Genomic DNA, 18,115 nt, shown 5'->3' on the forward strand with positions numbered 1-18,115 from the left:
CCCAGTTGTGTAGACAATGAACCATCCATTCTTTCAGATGTCTTTCAACTCTTTAATAGTCTTTTCCAGTAATTTCAAAGCCATCCCATGTTTCCATCAAGGACAGACCAGAGGGCCACACGGCGAGTTTTGTTTTGCCAAACTGGGAATTATTTATCTGGGTGGCAGCCACAGAAAAATCTTCTCCAAAGCACAGGAAACTGTGGTGCTTTCATGATTTTTCAACCCTCAAAATGATATTTTTTCCTTCTAAAAAATCTCCAATGAAGCTGTCACCGAATAAATCTTCCTCCCCTGCAGGAAATGCTCATCTCGTGCATCTGACAGCTGCAGAAAACTTCCTGTTCATTAATGGCACAGAGCTCCCAACAATTATCAATGATTAACCAGCTTCTTTCATCGCTGTCCAGAACGAGAGCCAGGAGCATTCAAATATTGACAGTGGAGGAGCAGATGACTCCTGGTCTGTGTTTGCCTCTGTTTTTGCCACACGTGCTCTGGACGGGGCTGGTGTGAGGTGAGGGCTCCCACCTGGCTGCTGCTGCCGTGGTTTGCTCAGCAGAGCACGAGGGACGAGCAGCACGAGGACGGGAGGACAGAGGGAACTGCTGGAGCAAAAAGCAAAGTTAGGGAAAGCTCCAGTGGAATTCTGACAGTTTGGAATTAAACAGAAATGAGGGTTTGGCTCAGCTTGGGTGTTTCGCTCTGAAGAGGATGGATGGGCTGAATCAGGGATTCCTTCAGATGAGAGAGGCCAAACATTGGTGTGGATTGATGGATCCTGGATCCACGGCAGGGAGAGCTGTGGGAGCCACCTGAACCCAGATCCAGATCTCTGAGATCCACAGGGTTCGGTTCTTCTCATGGAGCCTGCATCCCTCAAACACTGAGTGACACCTCTGGGGGTGACACAAACACCGGGTGACACCTCTGGGGGCCACACAAACACTGAGTGACACCTCTGAGGGTGACACAAACACCAAGTGACACCTCTGGGGGTGACACAAACACTGAGTGACCCCTCTGAGGGTGACACAAACACTGAGTGACACCTCTGGGGGTGACACAAACACCGGGTGACACCTCTGAGGGTGACACAAACACCGAGTGACCCCTCTGGGGGTGACACAAACACCGAGTGACACCTCTGGGGGTGACACAAACACTGGGTGACCCCTCTGAGGGTGACACAAACACCGAGTGACACCTCTGAGGGCGACACAAACACTGCTGCAGTGCAGGAGATTTGGGAAAGGAGAGAACGACTGCTGCAGTGCAGGGGCTCTGGGGAAAGGAGAGAACGACTGCTCCAGTGCAGGAGATTTGGGAAAGGAGAGAACGACTGCTCCAGTGCAGGAGATTTGGGAAAGGAGAGAACGACTGCTCCAGTGCAGGAGATTTGGGGAAAGGAGAGAGCGACTGCTCCAGTGCAGGAGCTCTGGGGAAGGAGAGAACGACTGCTCCAGTGCAGGAGATTTGGGAAAGGAGAGAACGACTGCTCCAGTGCAGGAGCTCTGGGGAAGCAGCCCCATCCCTGACCTCCCCGTGCTGCCCATGCCCCTCGGCAGCCCCTGGGTGAGGCTGCAGCCCATTCCTGTGCTCTGGCCCTGCAGCAGCTCCACCAAAGGCAGGGGGATCCCTGCAGAGCCACACCGGGGTGGGAGCAGCCTCTGGCTCACACTCTCCAGCTGGAGCTCCACGGGCAGCATTCCCTCATTCTGCCTCCCAGAGAACAGGGTTTGAGATGATATTTCAGCCTCGGGTTCCTGCAGACTGTGAGTCACAGTGTTGATGTAGGAAGGGAGCTGCTGATCTGATCGTCTCCTCTTCCCCCATCACAAAAATCCCCCAGGTTCCTGCTGCCACTATTCTTTTATTTATACAGGGGGAGAATTACAGACTCTACACCAGCTATTTCTCCACGTGGGAGCTTCTAGAACAGATAAAAGGTTCCTGTGTCAGGACTGAGACAGAGAGTTATTGTAGACGTGGTGCCTCAGTGGGTGGAACAGGCATTTGAGCCACAATTATTCTCCTGTAGGAGCACTTTAAGGCTCTATCAAATATGCAGCGATGATAACAATACTATGTCAAATATTCACTTCCTCCATGCAGCTCCTGCACAGCCTGGCTCACAGCTTTCCCCAGCTGCCTCAGCTTTGAGCTCCCTGGCTCTGCTTTCCTCTGTCAGTGCTTCACCCCTCCCCTTCCCAAGCCTGGAATACGGAAAATTTGAGGAGCTGCAGCTACTAAAAATAAAAATAAGTGAAAAAAAGTCTTCTTGTAAATGTGTATTTGATTCTTGCCCTTAGTGAGGAAGCAGCAGGTTCATGAGCATGGCCCTGCAGCACGGGGGTGATTTTTGGGGGTGTTGAATCCACGTGGGTCAGGTTTGGCTGTTCTCCTGTCCCGAGGAGGGGCCAGGCCAGGCTGAGCCTGCTCTGAGGATGGGCAGGGCTGGGGACAGCAGAGTCCCCACCCCAGGCTGTCCTGGCAAACTCCTGGTGCCACCTGGACACGGGCGAAGTGACGTCCCCACCCCTGCCCTTCTGCCGGGGGCTGCTTTGAAACCTTTGTCTCCCCACCCTCGTGGCTTTGGGCTGAGGGAAAAATCCAAATTTTCTCCTATTTTCTTCAGACTTCTCCCAAGAAAAGACATTGATGGCCTGGGGGCGCCTTGTCCTGGTGCTTGCTGCTCACCGGGGTCCCCTGGGAGGAGCCTCCCTGCAATTCCAGCTGCAATTCCAGCTGCAATTCCAGCTGCAATTCCAGGGTTAAAGCTCCCCTGCAGCACGGGAGAGGCCCCTCAGGTCTCTGCGGGATTAGGGCAGCTGGAGCCAATCCTTCTCCCTGGAAAAACACAATTTGTTAAACTTGGAAAGTGGAAAGGCGAGGATGGATCCCCCTGATCCACGGAGGGGATAAAAGCTCTGCAGCCACGGCAGAAACTGAAATCTCAGCGAAAGGCTGCGAGGGATGGGAATTTGGGATCGTTTTATTGCTGCCCTGGCGATGGCTGTCCCTGGAATATCAGACAGGAGCTGTGCCAGCCCCTGGCTGTCCCTTCCCTTTGGAACCCACCCGAGCTCGGTGACCCCCGGGTTACTCAGCGAGTTCTGCATTCACTCCAGGAGAATTCCAGCTCTCCTGTCCTCCAGCACAGCTCCCTGGCGGGCAGAGACACTGCAGCATCCTCGGGAGAGACAAAACCGGGACTGCAGCAGGACAGGAGAGCTGGGAACCCTCCCGGTCCCTGAATCCGCAGTTCATGGCAAAAACCCTTCTTGTGGTTTTATTGATTCGGTGGTGCCGGGCTTTGAAAGCCTTTAGAAGTGTTTTGATAGGTTTGGGTTTAAATAAAATAATTATCAGGGTGAGAAAATTGTCAGTGTTGGAAAACGAGGCAAAGAGGAGCTAGCAAATATTTAGAATTCATTGTGCAATTCGAGGATCTACAGCCTGACTTAACTCATTGGCAGGAAAATCAATAATGCCCAAATCCAACGGTATTCTACAGCTTTGAAGGGGATAATATTGTCAGGTAGGAACTTTGGGACTCAATTAAATATTTTAAAGTATAAATCTTCAAGAAGTGGAGCTGTGCTTAAGAAGGCGAGGAACTTAAAAAACTCATTTTAACTCATCACATCTGAATTCAAAATTGGTTAAAAAAGTTTAAAATATTAGAATGTTTTTAGGGCTGATGCAGCTTGGAGCAGTTGCTCCTGGATTCAACCCAAATATCACTTTTTGAGCTTTAAATGGAGAAGATTCACCTCGTTTGAGTGCAGCTCTGCAGCAGTGACGCTCCTGAGCAGGACCCGACCTGTCCTCCATGGCCAAAGCTTGGGAATTACCATTCACATAAAACATTTAATTTCCCTCTTTATTTTACGACTTGTAAAAAGCAATGACAGCTTTAAATGTGACCACATTTTCAGCATCAGCTGGCAGAGATGGCCGGGGATGCTGAGGGATGCTCAGGGAAATTCAGGGATGCTCAGGAAAGCTTCGGGATGTTCCAGGATACTCAGGGATCCCCATGGAAGTTCCTCTGCACTCTGTCAGCAGGTGGCGGCGTTAAGCCGCGCTCAGCAAGGAGACACTAGATTTCTTCCCTTCCCTTCCCTTCCCTTCCCTTCCCTTCCCTTCCCTTCCCTTCCCTTCCCTTCCCTTCCCTTCCCTTCCCTTCCCTTCCCTTCCCTTCCCTTCCCTTCCCTTCCCTTCCCTTCCCTTCCCTTCCCTTCCCTTCCCTTCCCTTCCCTTCCCTTCCCTTCCCTTCCCTTCCCTTCCCTTCCCTTCCCTTCCCTTCCCTTCCCTTCCCTTCCCTTCCCTTCCCTTCCCTTCCCTTCCCTTCCCTTCCCTTCCCTTCCCTTCCCTTCCCTTCCCTTCCCTTCCCTTCCCTCTACATTGATTTATTTACAATTTTCTTTACAATTTTATTTACAATTTTATTTACAATTTTTGATCCCTCATGTTGCAGCCCAAGCCTGCAGCTTTGGGCCCCTCAGTGTCCCCCTGCTGTGGTGACAGCTCAGAACTCCTGCACTTCTCCTGACGGGAGGAATTCCCCCAGTCAATGGGAATTGAATTTGGATAAATGAATTTGGGGAAGGCTTTGCCTGGCTGGTTACAGGTGAGCAGTGCAGGAGCTTTGTGCCTTCCAAGCCTTTCCAGGTACTTCCAGCCTTTCCCCCTCCTTCAAAGGAATTTTCTGTCTGTTCTCCTGTCCCTGAGCCAAGGACAAGCCTGGCTGCTGAGCTGCTCCTGCCTGTGCACGCTGGCGCAGCTCAGACTGGAAGTGACATTTCTGCTCTTTAATTGCCTCCTCTGGAGAAAAGGAACCTTCTCAAGCCCTCTGGGTTTCCTCCACGCTGCCCTGGTGTGTTAAAGCACACAGGTTGTGGTGACTGAGGGGGGTTTGGCTGCACCAGAGCTCTTCTTGTCATCACAGCCTCATGAGCAGGTTTGTTTTTAGTATCTTGAGTAAAATCCTAAGCTCCAGCCATGAAAATAACATGTGGGTGTCAACAGGCCAAGGACATACTCATACATCCTTAAAATTAGGTTAGTCTTGTGATTGTCTTTTAAATAAAGAAACACAACCAAGAGAAGTCGATTTGAACATTGACATTTGGGTAATTAGGAGTAACTTAAACATTTCTTTAATATCAAATTTCTCTCTTTAGAGAGAACCAGCTGTTGTGATTGACTCCTACTCCAGCTTCATCCCTTTGTTCCCATTTTGAACAAAAAACCCCAATTTAGGCATGAAAAACCCTTCTGAAGATGCCTCTGTGCAGGCAGAGGTGGAGATGAATGCCAGCACACGGCTCAGGCTGGCTCAGGCCACACCACTGCCACTGTTTGCTCTGAACCAGCCTCATCCTCATGTTAGCTTCATTTTTTCTTCTCTCAGATCAAGTTTTTGTGTTGTTAAATTTGTTCCCCGGGGTCAGAGAGTCCGTGCTGGTGTTTTCAGGTGTGGTTAATGATTTAAGGTGACTCATATGTCAGGGCTCACTCACTCAGGCCTCACAACAAACCCAGCCGTGACTCAGGGAGGGTTTTTTATCTTTCTGTGCTCACAGAGTGCGAAGAGAAAGAGGAGTAACAGATATTTTAGCAGCTGTTTTTATTGGTGCTCCTACTATCTGTTTGTAACTCCGGCCCTTATCAGGGATAAGGAGCAGCTCTGGGCTCCTGCAGGTTTACAGAGGACACCTGGTTAATGTTTTTGCAGCTGGCATGTGACTCGCAGAGGGGACACTCGAGGGACAGGGGAAGGACATCTCTGCACCGTGTGGCACCGCCGGGGTCGCTGAGTGCAGGAGGCAGAACCGTCCCAGGTCTCATCTGAACACGTCCAAAGCCCAGGGAAAGGAATCCACCCATTTCAGGCAGCTCTGGAAAGCACCTTCAGTGTGCACGGAGATAACGGGGGCAGAACAGCAGAGCCAGGGCTGGGAGGGACAGCAGAGCTCATCCATCCATCCCTGCCACGGACAGGGACATTCCCACTGCCCAGGGTGCTCCAGGCTGGCCTTGGACAGCCACAGCTTCTCTGGGAATTCCATCCCACCCTGACACGGACAGGGACATTCCCACTGCCCAGGGCGCTCCAGCCTGGCCTTGGACACTCCAGGGGTGGAGCAGCCACAGCTTCTCTGGGAATTCAAACCCACCCCTGCCATGGACAGGGACATTCCCACTGCCCAGGGCGCTCCAGCCTGGCCTTGGACACTCCAGGAGTGGAGCAGCCACAGCTTCTCTGGGAATCCCATCCCACCCCTGCCAAGGACAGGGACATTCCCACTGCCCAGGGTGCTCCAGCCTGGCCTTGGGCAGCCACAGCTTCTCTGGGAATCCCATCCCATCCCTGCCACACACAGGGACATTCCCACTGCCCAGGGCACTCCAGCCTGGCCTTGGACACTCCAGGAATGGAGCAGCCACAGCTTCTCTGGGAATCCCATCCCATCCCTGCCATGGACAGGGACATTCCCACTGCCCAGGGCGCTCCAGCCTGGCCTTGGGCAGCCACAGCTTCTCTGGGAATCCCATCCCACCCTCACAGAGGAATCGCTTCCCCGTGGTGCTGAGCGGGGATCACAGAGGGAGTGATTTCCATCCGTCACTGTCCCCTGCTAGAGGCAGGCACAGCGGCAGCAGAAGCTGAGGTTTCGGTCAAAAAGAAAGAATGAGCTTTGAGTCAGAACAGAAATCCCACAGGAAAAATTGTGGGCGCATTCCTAAAATGAGATTTCTCCAGCAGGCATTAGTAACAGCCTAAATAATCTGTTCCAAAAATGTCACTTTTTGGAATGCTGGGGAGAGACAGGGACTGGTTTGTTTTTTTTTTTCCCAGGAAAAAATTGGTTGGGAATTCTCAAAGCATCTTCATTGCATTTGTGTGTCCTGCAAATTTCCCATGCAAACACTTCCGAAGGGTGACCCTGGCACTTCCCTGCCTCCGGATTTGGGGAGTTATAAATAACTGCTCGGAAGTCCTACACGTACCACTAGCTGGGTAATATTTACTGGAGGTCAGTGTGCAATGAACTCCTCAGGTAACGGAGTCCAGTGGACAATCATTGCCTGACACTTCAGTTTTCTATTTGGATCATTTGACCTTTTAATTGAGCACTTAACCTGAAAGTTTACACAGTTCGAGGCCACTCTCAGAGGAGACAAAAACCCCCACTATTACATATATTCTTCTCCAAATTTCCAATGAAAGGGGAAACATGAGAAATTAGTTTTTCTGTGGCTGCTGGCTGTGTTGGAGCTCACAGGAGCAGGGCAGGGGCGTTTGAGCCCAGGGATTTCCTGGTGGGGCAGAGTGGGTCACGCACTGCCAGGGTGGGATGGGCTGCACCCGCTGGCCTCTCCTTATCTCAGGAGGATTCCAGCTGGGGGTTTGCTGTGCTGCTCAGGGTTTGCTGTGCCTGTTCAGGGTTTGCTGTTCAGGGTTTGCTCTGCCTGCTCAGGGTTTGCTCTGCCTGCTCAGGGTTTGCTCTGTTGCTCAAGGTTTGCTGTTCAGGGTTTGCTGTGCCTGCTCAGGGTTTGCTGTTCAGGGTTTGCTCTGCCTGCTCAGGGTTTGCTGTGCCTGCTCAGGGTTTGCTCTGCCTGCTCAGGGTTTGCTGTTCAGGGTTTGCTCTGCTGCTCAGGGTTTGCTCTGCTGCTCAGGGTTTGCTGTGCCTGCTCAGGGTTTGCTCTGCTGCTCAGGGTTTGCTCTGCCTGCTCAGGGTTTGCTCTGCCTGCTCAGGGTTTGCTCTGGACACACAGCATGGTTGTATTCCCTGTTTTTCCCCAAGGCTGGAGGGATTTTTGGAGTCACTCAGCAAATCCTGCAGGGCTGGAGGGGGCACAGCAGTGCTGGGCTGTTCCTGCTGCTGTGGGGTGCAGCCTGCCTGCCTGCGAGGCTCCCTGGGCATCCCCAGCCTGCCCTGGTGCTGCAGACACTGCCTGGGTGCATGCCTGGGTGCATGCCTGGGTGCATGCCTGAGTGCCTGGGGGCTGAGCCTGGTCCCAAAGGGAATCCTGGTGCTTAGAGAAGCCACACCATGATAAAATAGATATATTTCTGCTTCCCTGTGAACTTTCTGCAGCTCTGGTGGATCAGCCAGCTGCTGAAACAGGTTGTAACACTAGCAAGGAAGCAGCTCAGAGATTCAGAGACCTCCAATTCCAATTCCAATTCCAATTCCAATTCCAATTCCAATTCCAATTCCAATTCCAATTCCAATTCCAATTCCAATTCCAATTCCAATTCCAATTCCAATTCCAATTCCAATTCCAATTCCAATTCCAGGTTTGTTTGGGGTTTTTTTCCCCACCCTTAATAGTGTCCAATAAAAGAGAAAGGATGGGAACTGTTTTCCTTCAGAGCAGCGACTGCTGAAGGCCAGGGCAGTGCTCTTACTCATGGGCAAGCCTGATAATCCCAGCAAATTCCCTCATCCATCCTCCCAGGGGAATTCATCCCAGCCCAGATCACGCAGTTCATCGCTGCTCAGCAGGAGGAACAACCTTTTGCAATAAGTTCCTCCGGGCCAATCATCCTTTGCTACTGGCTTTTTCCTACCAGGTTGCCCAAGAACATTAAAGAAAATTCAGCGAGGTTTTTCACACTGCTGACTGCAGTGGTTTGTTTTTGTTGGCAACAACAAACCCGGGCTTGAAAGTTTGTGCAACGTGGAGATGGGATGGGTGGGTGGGGGAATAACTGAAAATGCAAAAGCGAACTCAGGGTTTGGGGTGTGGGATTTAGGATGCTTCTGCTTTGGGTGGGACAGAGAGGGAGAGCAAAAGAGAAAGAAATTCAGCACAGAAGCTGAAAACTTTCAGTGAAATTGTAAAGAAATGAGTTTGGGAGAAAATGTCTCAAAACATTTTCATGGCTAAGGAAGAGCAGTGGCTACAAAGATTTTACATCTCTGAATATTTGCAGTATCCTCTGCGTAAGCAAAGTGGTCTTGACTCAAGCCCTGCTGGTCAGAATCTCCACAGTTTCCCTTATTGACAGTTCTGGCTGAAAAAAACAGCAATTAACACAAAAAAATTAATGACAGCTTCTCTGCTAGAACAAACTCCTCGAGGTAAAGGCTGATGGAGCTTTAATGATCTCTCCAGAAAATGGAAATGGTCATTTCCAGCACAGCCAGCTGTTATTCTGGCATTTTAACCATCCCTGCCCACCAGGAAATGCTGAGGGTGGAAATCTTGCTCTGAGTGTTCCCGTGACAAAGAATATTTAACATGTCACAGCAGGGAAGAGCAACCAGCCACTCTGTTTGGTTTTATTATCTGTCTCAATCCCGTCCAGTTTGGAAAATGTAGAAACAAAGAGCACTTTATTTCTCATGTTATCATAAATATGGATTAATCCTCTGAACTTACAGGAAAGCTGAGGGTGCTGTGAGATCCAAAAGGGGGAAATCCACATGAGCTCATTACAATGCTGGCACTTTTCACCAATAATCATGATGTGCATGATCAAAAATAAACACGATGGGGTGATCAAAGCTGCTGCAATTCAAATATTATCCCTGGGGCAGAGCCACGACCGGGTTCTGTTTCTTACTTAACCTTTCAAGTAAAAGCCCCATTGCTCATGAGTGTCTCAGTGCTCTGCAGCTCTCCTGGGCTGCTTTTCCTCCTGGTTTTGCTGCTCTGTCCCGAGGTCACACAGTGCAGGGTGCTGGGTACCACACTCGACACTGACTCCCACTTGTGCGCCGTGGTGGCATTTTGGGGTCACACTGTTGCCCGGAACGCAATAATCAACCACACAGAGGCAGAGGTCTTCAGTGAAAGCTGCTCCCCACCGAGAAAAAGAGGGCCAGCCTGTTTATTTCTTTCCTTTTATAATTTTGTGGGTCTGGAAGCACACTGGCTCTTGGGGTTACTACCCCTTCACCCCACTGGCCATGCCAGCTGTCAACTAACATTATTTTCAGGCTGGAAATATGTAAGCAAAGGACAGTGAACAAAAACAAGAAAGGTTGCTTATGTTCCAAAGCGTGAGAAAGTGAAAAACTGACCCTTAATATCGCAACAGTAGCTAAAGAACTGACTCCATCTTACAAGCAAGTAGAAGGCTTTAAAAAATCTCAGAAAAACCAGGGCAACATCACACCCCGACCTCATTCTCTTTACAGAGTACCTTAAAATGGCCTGGATCTGTTATTCCTTCTGACATCATCATCCTGCCCTGCTTTTCGAACTCAGAACGGTTCCTAACGTGGTGATAGTTGGGAAATCCGGGGAAATGTGCAGCTGAGAGCTGTGAGCCTGCACCTCATCTGAGCCTGCACCCCCTGAGCCTGTACCTCACCTGAGCCTGCACCCCCTGAGCCTGTACCTCACCTGAGCCTGTACCTCATCTGAGCCTGTACCTCACCTGAGCCTGTACCTCACCTGAACCTGTACCTCACCTGAACCTGTACCTCACCTGAGCCTGTACCTCACCTGAGCCTGTACCTCACCTGAACCTGTACCTCACCTGAGCCTGTACCTCACCTGAACCTGTACCTCACCTGAACCTGTACCTCACCTGAACCTGTACCTCACCTGAGCCTGTACCTCACCTGAACCTGCCTCCTGCTGGCAGGAGGTGCCCTGGGCACAGCCCTGGGCTGCCCCTTTCCCTCACCCCCTGGAACCCTGAGGGAGGAATCTGGGGCAGTTTGGCCGCAGCTCATCCCAGAACAGTTTGGGTTGAAGGAATCCTAAAGCTGATCCCAAACCACCCCTGCCATGGCCTGCACACCTTCCACTGCCCCAGGCTGCTCCAAGCCCTGGCTGGGGCACTGCCAGGGATCCAGGGCAGCCACAGCTGCTCTGGGAATCTCTGCCAGGGCCTGCCCACCCTCCCAGGGAGCAATTTCATCCCAAAATCCCACCTAAACCTCCTCTCTGTCAGTTTGAAGCCTTTCCCTGTGTCCTGTCCCTCCATCCCTACAAATCATCTCTCTCCATCTTTCCTTTTGGAGGTCACCCCAGAGCTTCTCCAGGCTGAACAACCCCAATTTCCCCAGGCTTCCCTCAGTTCTGACACTCAGCTGGGGACATTTCCCCTCAGGAGCCGCCAGCCCAGCCCGTGCCCCTCCTGCCTGTCCCTGCTCTGGTTTTGGTGTCTCTGCTAGAAAAGTTCTCAGCTTGAAGGTTTCCCCCTCACCCCATGCCCTGGCACTGGTTACTCATTAAACCCCCTGCTATTAATAGCAGGGCACAGGGTGGGAGTGCAGGTTCAGCCAGTGCGTTCTCCTACCCAGCCATGCCAAAAATAGACACACAAAAGTCCAACCCTGATGAAACTTTAACTATTTTTAGTAAAAAAAACCCACATACTATACTAACCAGCTGATCCTTGACACTCACGTCCGAATTCCTCAGAATGGAATAAATATGGACATTTATAGATGCCCGTAATTAACATTTACATGGAATAAATGTGTTCAAACACACACCATCTGTTGTATTTACAGATTATATTTAATATCTCTTTTGGCTGTATTTAAAAATTAATAGATATATTTTTTTTTCCCCCTACTTTTCAGCTGGTGAGGTGAAATGAAGCCCAAGGATGTCTCAGTGCATTTTATTAACTGCAATCAGCGATGGGCTGGTGATGGACACAAGCTGAAGCTGCTCCCTGCAGTGCCTGCTCCTGTCAAACCGAGAAAAAACAGCCCAGGGAACGACAGGAATCGTGTGGGAGGGGGATTCCAGGAGGGAAGGGGAGGGATTCTGACAGGCTGGGATGAGCCCTGGGGGAGAATCGATGGATCCTGAATTCCTGACCCGTGGTACCAGGTAAATCTGGAAAGGTGCAGCACAAAATGAGAGCAGAGAGCTCTGAGAGGGAGCAGAGGAGGTGGAGTCCACCTGCTTTTGATACAGACAGAATTAACTTTGAGTTATGTGCTGCTCCCCGAGCTTTAAAGCTTTTATTATCAATGTCATATTTATGATTTCTGTGAGGAGATGAGAGGGTCCTGCACAGGCTGCTGGAAGTGGCTCAGGAGCAGCTCCCAGCACTGACGCTGGTCCCAGTCTGGCTCTCCTGCCAGAGAAGCAAAGCTCTGCCTCTGGATTAACAGAGTTAATTAACTGAAAATAAATCAGCCGACCCTGTCTGCACAGACACGGGCAGCAAGGTGGGGATGGTCACATATTTCTGAAAGTTTTAGTGCCATCCATGCACCAAAAAGGTTCAGCTTTTGGCAGGAGTGAAGTTTTCCTGCTCAGACCAAGATTGTCCAAGGTTTTCATTGAATGGTGCTGGTTTGGGCCTGATGCTGCTGTGCCTGAAGGTGTCTGGGTGGAGCTGCTTTCTAAAAATCAAAACATGCCATGAGAATGAGGTGGTTTTCATGAAATGCCCTTTCAAAATGAAAATGAAGAGTTGTTGACATAATAACGCTGAAAACTGCAGGTTTGGAGCTTGACTGGAAGAAAAATCTTTGTCATGGAAGAAGCTCTTGTAACAGCCCTGCTAATCTTAAAAACAACTCCAAGCTTTCCAAAAGAATAATTCCCATTAGATTTGCATCCAGCTGATTCCCCTCTCTCAGACTTCTGCTATAAAAACACCTTCACTTCAACCAGGTTTCCAAGCATGGAAGAATTTTAAATTTCAGGATTGTCCAGAAAAATCTCAGCCCTGGTTCCCACTGTGCTTCAGCAGGGCTGGTGTGGGGCACGTGGCTGGCACTGTGTGACCCCCCTGCTTTCACCTTCCTCAGAAAATGTCATTTCCACATCTCTGCCTGCCCAGGGGCTCTGAGTTCCCCCAGAAATTCCAGTTGCTCCTGCTACTGTTGATTTTGTGTTGTTTTATTTTTTTTCCTTTTTTTCCATGGGTGTCATTGACTTCTATAAATAGCACGCTCCTCTCTCTCCAATGTCACAAATCTGTTTTGACAAAAAGAAAAGAAGAAAAAAAAAAAGAAAAAAAAAAAAGGATAAAAGGAAAAGTTTTCCAGTCTGGCAGGGCTTTGGGTGCCAAGCACAGCCCCAGAGGGGCTGGGAGGAAGCAGCAGCTTCCCGGGGGATGTTGAATATGCAAAAACCCCTCTGTATTTCCGAGGGCACCGGCCAGAACCTGCTGCTGCATCAAAGCACAGATCAAACGTTTGGCATCAGCCACGCACAGCTCCTGCAGGCAGCATAATGTGCTATTTTTAAACCTTTATTCCACTCATTTGTACCCACAGACAAATAAAACTTCCCCCAGTGCCGTGGTTATCTGTTGGCTCAGGTTCTCTGAGCAATGAATTTCCCTTTCAGTCCTGCCTGTGGGCAAGAGGAACTTTGCAAGGGTTATGAATCAGCTGCGTTTGGAGCTCCTGTCCTGTCTGGAAAATGTCTTGGGGCACACCTTCCCTGTTTTCCTTGCCAGGCTGCCCTCGGAGCCTGGCCCTGTGCTGGGAACTTGTTTGGCCTCTGTTCAGCAACAAAAATACCTTTTGCAATTAGTTCTTTTCCCGCTGGAACCAAAGGGAAGTCTCCTTCTGAGAGAGGTTCCTGCGTACTCAAAGTGAAATTTTAGTGTTTGGAACAAAAAAACCTAAAATCCTGCTGGTTTGGGGTGGCTTAATTTCACTTTAATATTTAAGAACCTGAGGGGCTGCATCTCAAACTAAATTATTCAGCACCTAAATTTCTCTTGAGAGAGACCCTGGGGTGGTCCTGGCTCCTTGGGGTGCCCGTGGGGTGGTCCTGCCCTTTCCATCCGCCAGGTCCCATCCCCAGGCACCCCCTGGTGCCACATCCCTGCAGCGGTTCTGAGCCAGGAGCTGAGTCAGAGCAGCCCTGTGATCCCACTGACAGCAGCCCTGACAAAAAGGATTTTGTCTGGATCAAAGTCCCAGGATCCCTGCTCACGAAAGGGGGTGAAGGACAAGGGCTCATAATCAGTCTGTGAACCACAAAGTTCCTCGGGGTGCAATCTCCTCCTGCTTTTATTGCAGGCCAGAGAACCACACCTAAAAAATTCCCCCAGCTCCCCTCTCCTTTGGGATTGGTGTGAGCAGCTCCCAGGGCCCAGTTCTCCCCTTTCAGGGGGATTTCACTCCCGGTAATGAATTGTGTCTAAATGAAAGCATCATCTATAAAGAGGTCAAGAAATAAAATATCCTTACAGTTACGGGCTTGAATTCTTCTTGTCACTCAATGGCTCTTTCTGCCCCCAAAAATCCTTTTCAATCTGCACACAAATAGGTATTTAATAGACAGGTAGGATGCACCACTCATTCTGGAACTAATAAAGCTGATAAAATGATATTTCACTACCCTGCAAATGTTTCCCTCAGCCTGCACTTCCCATCAGCCCTTCCAGGAGCGAGCACTGAGAGGTGAACTTTGAAATGTTAAATTTTCGTAGGAAATCCAAATGCCTGATCCCTTACGGAGCCAGATTGTCTTGAATCACAGAACCACTGATGGATTTAGATTGGAAAAGAGCTCCAAGGGTCCAACCTCTGCCCAGCCTCCACCTTGTCACCTAAACCAGAGTTCCACCAGTTCCCCAGTGGTGGTGGAAGCTCCCAATAAGAATGTCCAGGGTGTCCAATTACTTGAGAACTTTATACCATTGACTGCATAGCAAATGTCTCCTGTTTTCTCCTCTGTGTTTATTTTATTTCAGTGCAGTGTGCTTTGAAGCTTTTCACTTGTGCTGAAATCCTGAAGGTTACAGTGGCAACGTGCATCGAAGATTTTCCTTCCCCTTGCGCTGACTTCAGGCCAGAGGGAAGACAGGATTCTTCCAGAGCACCAAAACCTGGCACCTCCCAAACAGAGCAGAGGGTGGGGATGATCCCAATTATCCTGCACTGCCCAGAATATTGCTCCAAACTCTTCCTTGTCCTGGCTCTGCTCCCGTTTAAAATGAGGAGTTTGGGCCCCAGCTGAGTTTCCTCCTGAGATTTCTGGTGTCCCTGCCAAGCCACCACAGCAGCTCTGGGCTCTGGGCAGGGGTGGCCTTTGCCCGTGGCTGGGCTGGCTCCTGGCTGACCCCTGAGCAGGTATCTGGGGACCTTTGCCCTGGAGAAAAATGGGACAGAGCCTGGGCCAGGCATCGACCTCACCTGCCAAGCTCGCTGTGATTCCTGTGGTGGAGCTCAGATAACCAGAAGAGTTATCTGAGGGAGCCTGGAACCCCTTCTGCCTGAGGCCTCTCAAACATTTCCTTCCATTAAATTTGGAGAACCTTTTCCCTTTTGCACCTTGAGCCAACTCCGCGCTGCTGGAGGTGGATCAGCAGTGAGGGGACAGGACCTGGAGCATTCCCCTCTCCTATCTCCTGTTTTTATGTGGAGCACAGGTCACAGCAGCATGAATCAGATGAGACTCTGATTTCCTTCCCACTTTCGGGACACCTGAGTTGATAGTGGAGGGTAAAGTACCAGGGACGTGCAGATTCCAATTTGGGGTAATTTTTGTCCTCCTTTATTGCCCTGCTGTTGTCCTTGCCAGGAGCTGACTCCAGTGCCTTCCCTTCCCTTCCCTTCCCTGCCCGGAGTTCACTCAACACATGGAAAATCAGAGGCAAAGAGTTCCAACTTGTTGGGAGGAACATGCCCAAGGAAGCACAGGATAATTTCCCCTGATTATTAAATGCATTCCATTCCACACTTGTTTTGACATTGTCCCTCAGAGAAAAGTATTTTGTTTTATAGAGAGGCCTCTTTGTTGCTTTTCCTGTCAGGAATTATTGCTCCATAAGTGTTCAGCTCCATCCAAACTCTACAACCTAAAGTTCTCTAAAATTCCTTCTGGATCCAAGTCCTACAGCAGAAGTTTAACTCAGGTTGTTCCAAAGCCTCCAAGATCACAGAACTGAGATAAAAGAGTTGAAATTTGATGGAGTCCATCCTCTGCTAGCAAAGAATGTGGGAATAGAGGAGATAAAATCCATACAGGAATTGTACGAGGCATTAATGAAGTTCTAAGTGAACAGACAAGAAAGGAAAACTCTGCTTTTCACTCTCTTCAGCTCTGATACTCAAAAATACCCAAGAATAAATATAAATGAACAAGCACAGTGCTCAGTTTCATAATATAATATTCACACTTTTCTCCAAGCCTAGCCTGAAAGGAGACATTAAAACAATTTTTGAATGAGTCCACCCACACCTTGAGCTCTCAATGCTCAAGTTCTTGGAGGAATTCACACATCCAGGTAAGGGGTTAATGAGCTGCTGGTAGCTTCAATCTCAATTAACCTCTTGTTTCAATTACCTGAAGCCAAAACCAGCTTTTTCTGCTACAGCTACGACTCTTCCATGAATTTTCAAGACATGTGCCACAAAGGACTGAAAATGTCCAATTTCTCCTTTTCTAAGAAGTGATAATGCATTAAAAACCCACCCAGTGCAGTGCCACTGAACTAAAAATTAAACTTCACATCTTTAAAATGAGGCATGGGATAAACTATCTGAACATTTGTCCTGAAATGAACTTCAGCAGTGAACAATTCACAGGATCCATTTTTTAGATTTTGGGGTTATTTTGATTAAAGCTCGGACAGAGATGTGAATTCTGCCTCTGGTGGTTGCGCACAAAGGCTCAGGGACAAACCAGAGCTTGGTGTGTCACTGATGAGGGCAGGGAGAGGTGCCCAGATCCCTGTGCAGGGCCTGACTCCAGCCTGGCAGGAGCAGAGCACACAGCAAACATTCCACACTGCCAGGCCTGAAGACTGGCATTCTTATCCATTAAAAAATTAAAAAAATAAATGGATTATTGGCTGCAACTTTGCCTTTTCAATCCCAACATGCCCAAAGCCTGAACAGAATTTATTTCCTTTTGGACAGGTAAACCTTGCCCCCTTCCTGGCTGAGACAGGGAATGTGGAGAGCAATTAATTCAATTTGAATTGAGATCCAGCTGCCTTTCTCTGAGGAGTGACTGAGGAAATGATGGCAGGGAGGAGGTGCTGAGATGGAAACTCTGAATGAGGGACTCGTTTCAAAGCAGCAAAGGACTGCTCTGGATTTATCCTGCTGGGCAAAAAGGTTTCCCAGGTATTTATTAATCTCAGGGCGTCCTGCTGGGTTTCTGCTCCGGAAACAGGAGGGAGAAGAGAGCTCTGCTGGTTTCTGAATGTGGAGGTCTGGCTTGGTCATTCATTGTCTGCGCAGATTGATAATTAGCTATTCCCTAAGTAAATTGCTCTGGACATTTACTGGGAGGTAGGAGATTAATGGAGCTCTTTGCAAACTGCAGGAACCTAAGGAGCTCCACAAATTCCGGAACTCAATTTTCGGGGTCAGTGGTTATTGGAGTGCTGGTGACCCAGCAGAGAGCACAGATCTGTACTGAGTGTGGGCCTGACATTGGTCTGAATTTAGGCTTCAGGCTCTGCCACTGTCTGTGTGAAAGGCAAGCGAGCAACTTTCTCATGTTAGCCTGAGAAATCTTAAAGAGGAATTCAAACAAACCTTGGGAAGTGAAAAACTATCTGCAGGTGGTGTTTTTCCAACATGTTTACTGGAAAGAAATATTTACAAAAGAGTGTAGACGCTGAATAACCAATCATGTTCTTTGTACCGAACTACTCTATAAAAGTAGAATTTAGAAGAATAAAGTTTGCTCTCATCTTTACCATCATGGAGAGTCATGTTGTTATTTCTGTGCCGTCCGAAAACCATAGCAACACTGAGCTTGTCCAGAACCCACCAAACCCTCCCTCAAAAACCCCTGCCTGGAGCTTTGGGTCCACTGCGTTTAAACAGCAAAAACCCCCGAGCAGCCCAGCAAACCCCAACCTGTGATTTACAGCCCGGCAGCAATCGAGGGTTTCGAAAGAGCTGATAACGGGGCTGGCAAGGTCAGGGCAGGGAGATAAGAGCTGCTCTGATTAAATCATCCTTGTGAGCAGTGAGGATGCCTGGAACCCAGCAAACTGCTGCTCCCAGCGCTCCTTCCTATTGGCACCGCTCCACGGGCTGTGATGCAGAGAGATGAGCTGGTGATGCTGTAAAAAGAGCTTTGTGTGGGGATTTGTCCCTGGATTTTGGGTCGATCTCCACATGGACCCCTGGGGATTGATCTCCCACCCTCTTTGCTCTCAGTGTCACCCCCACCCTGCCAGGAATGGTGC

Source organism: Prinia subflava, chromosome 8, assembly GCF_021018805.1.
Source record: "Prinia subflava isolate CZ2003 ecotype Zambia chromosome 8, Cam_Psub_1.2, whole genome shotgun sequence".
Lineage (NCBI taxonomy): Eukaryota > Metazoa > Chordata > Aves > Passeriformes > Cisticolidae > Prinia > Prinia subflava.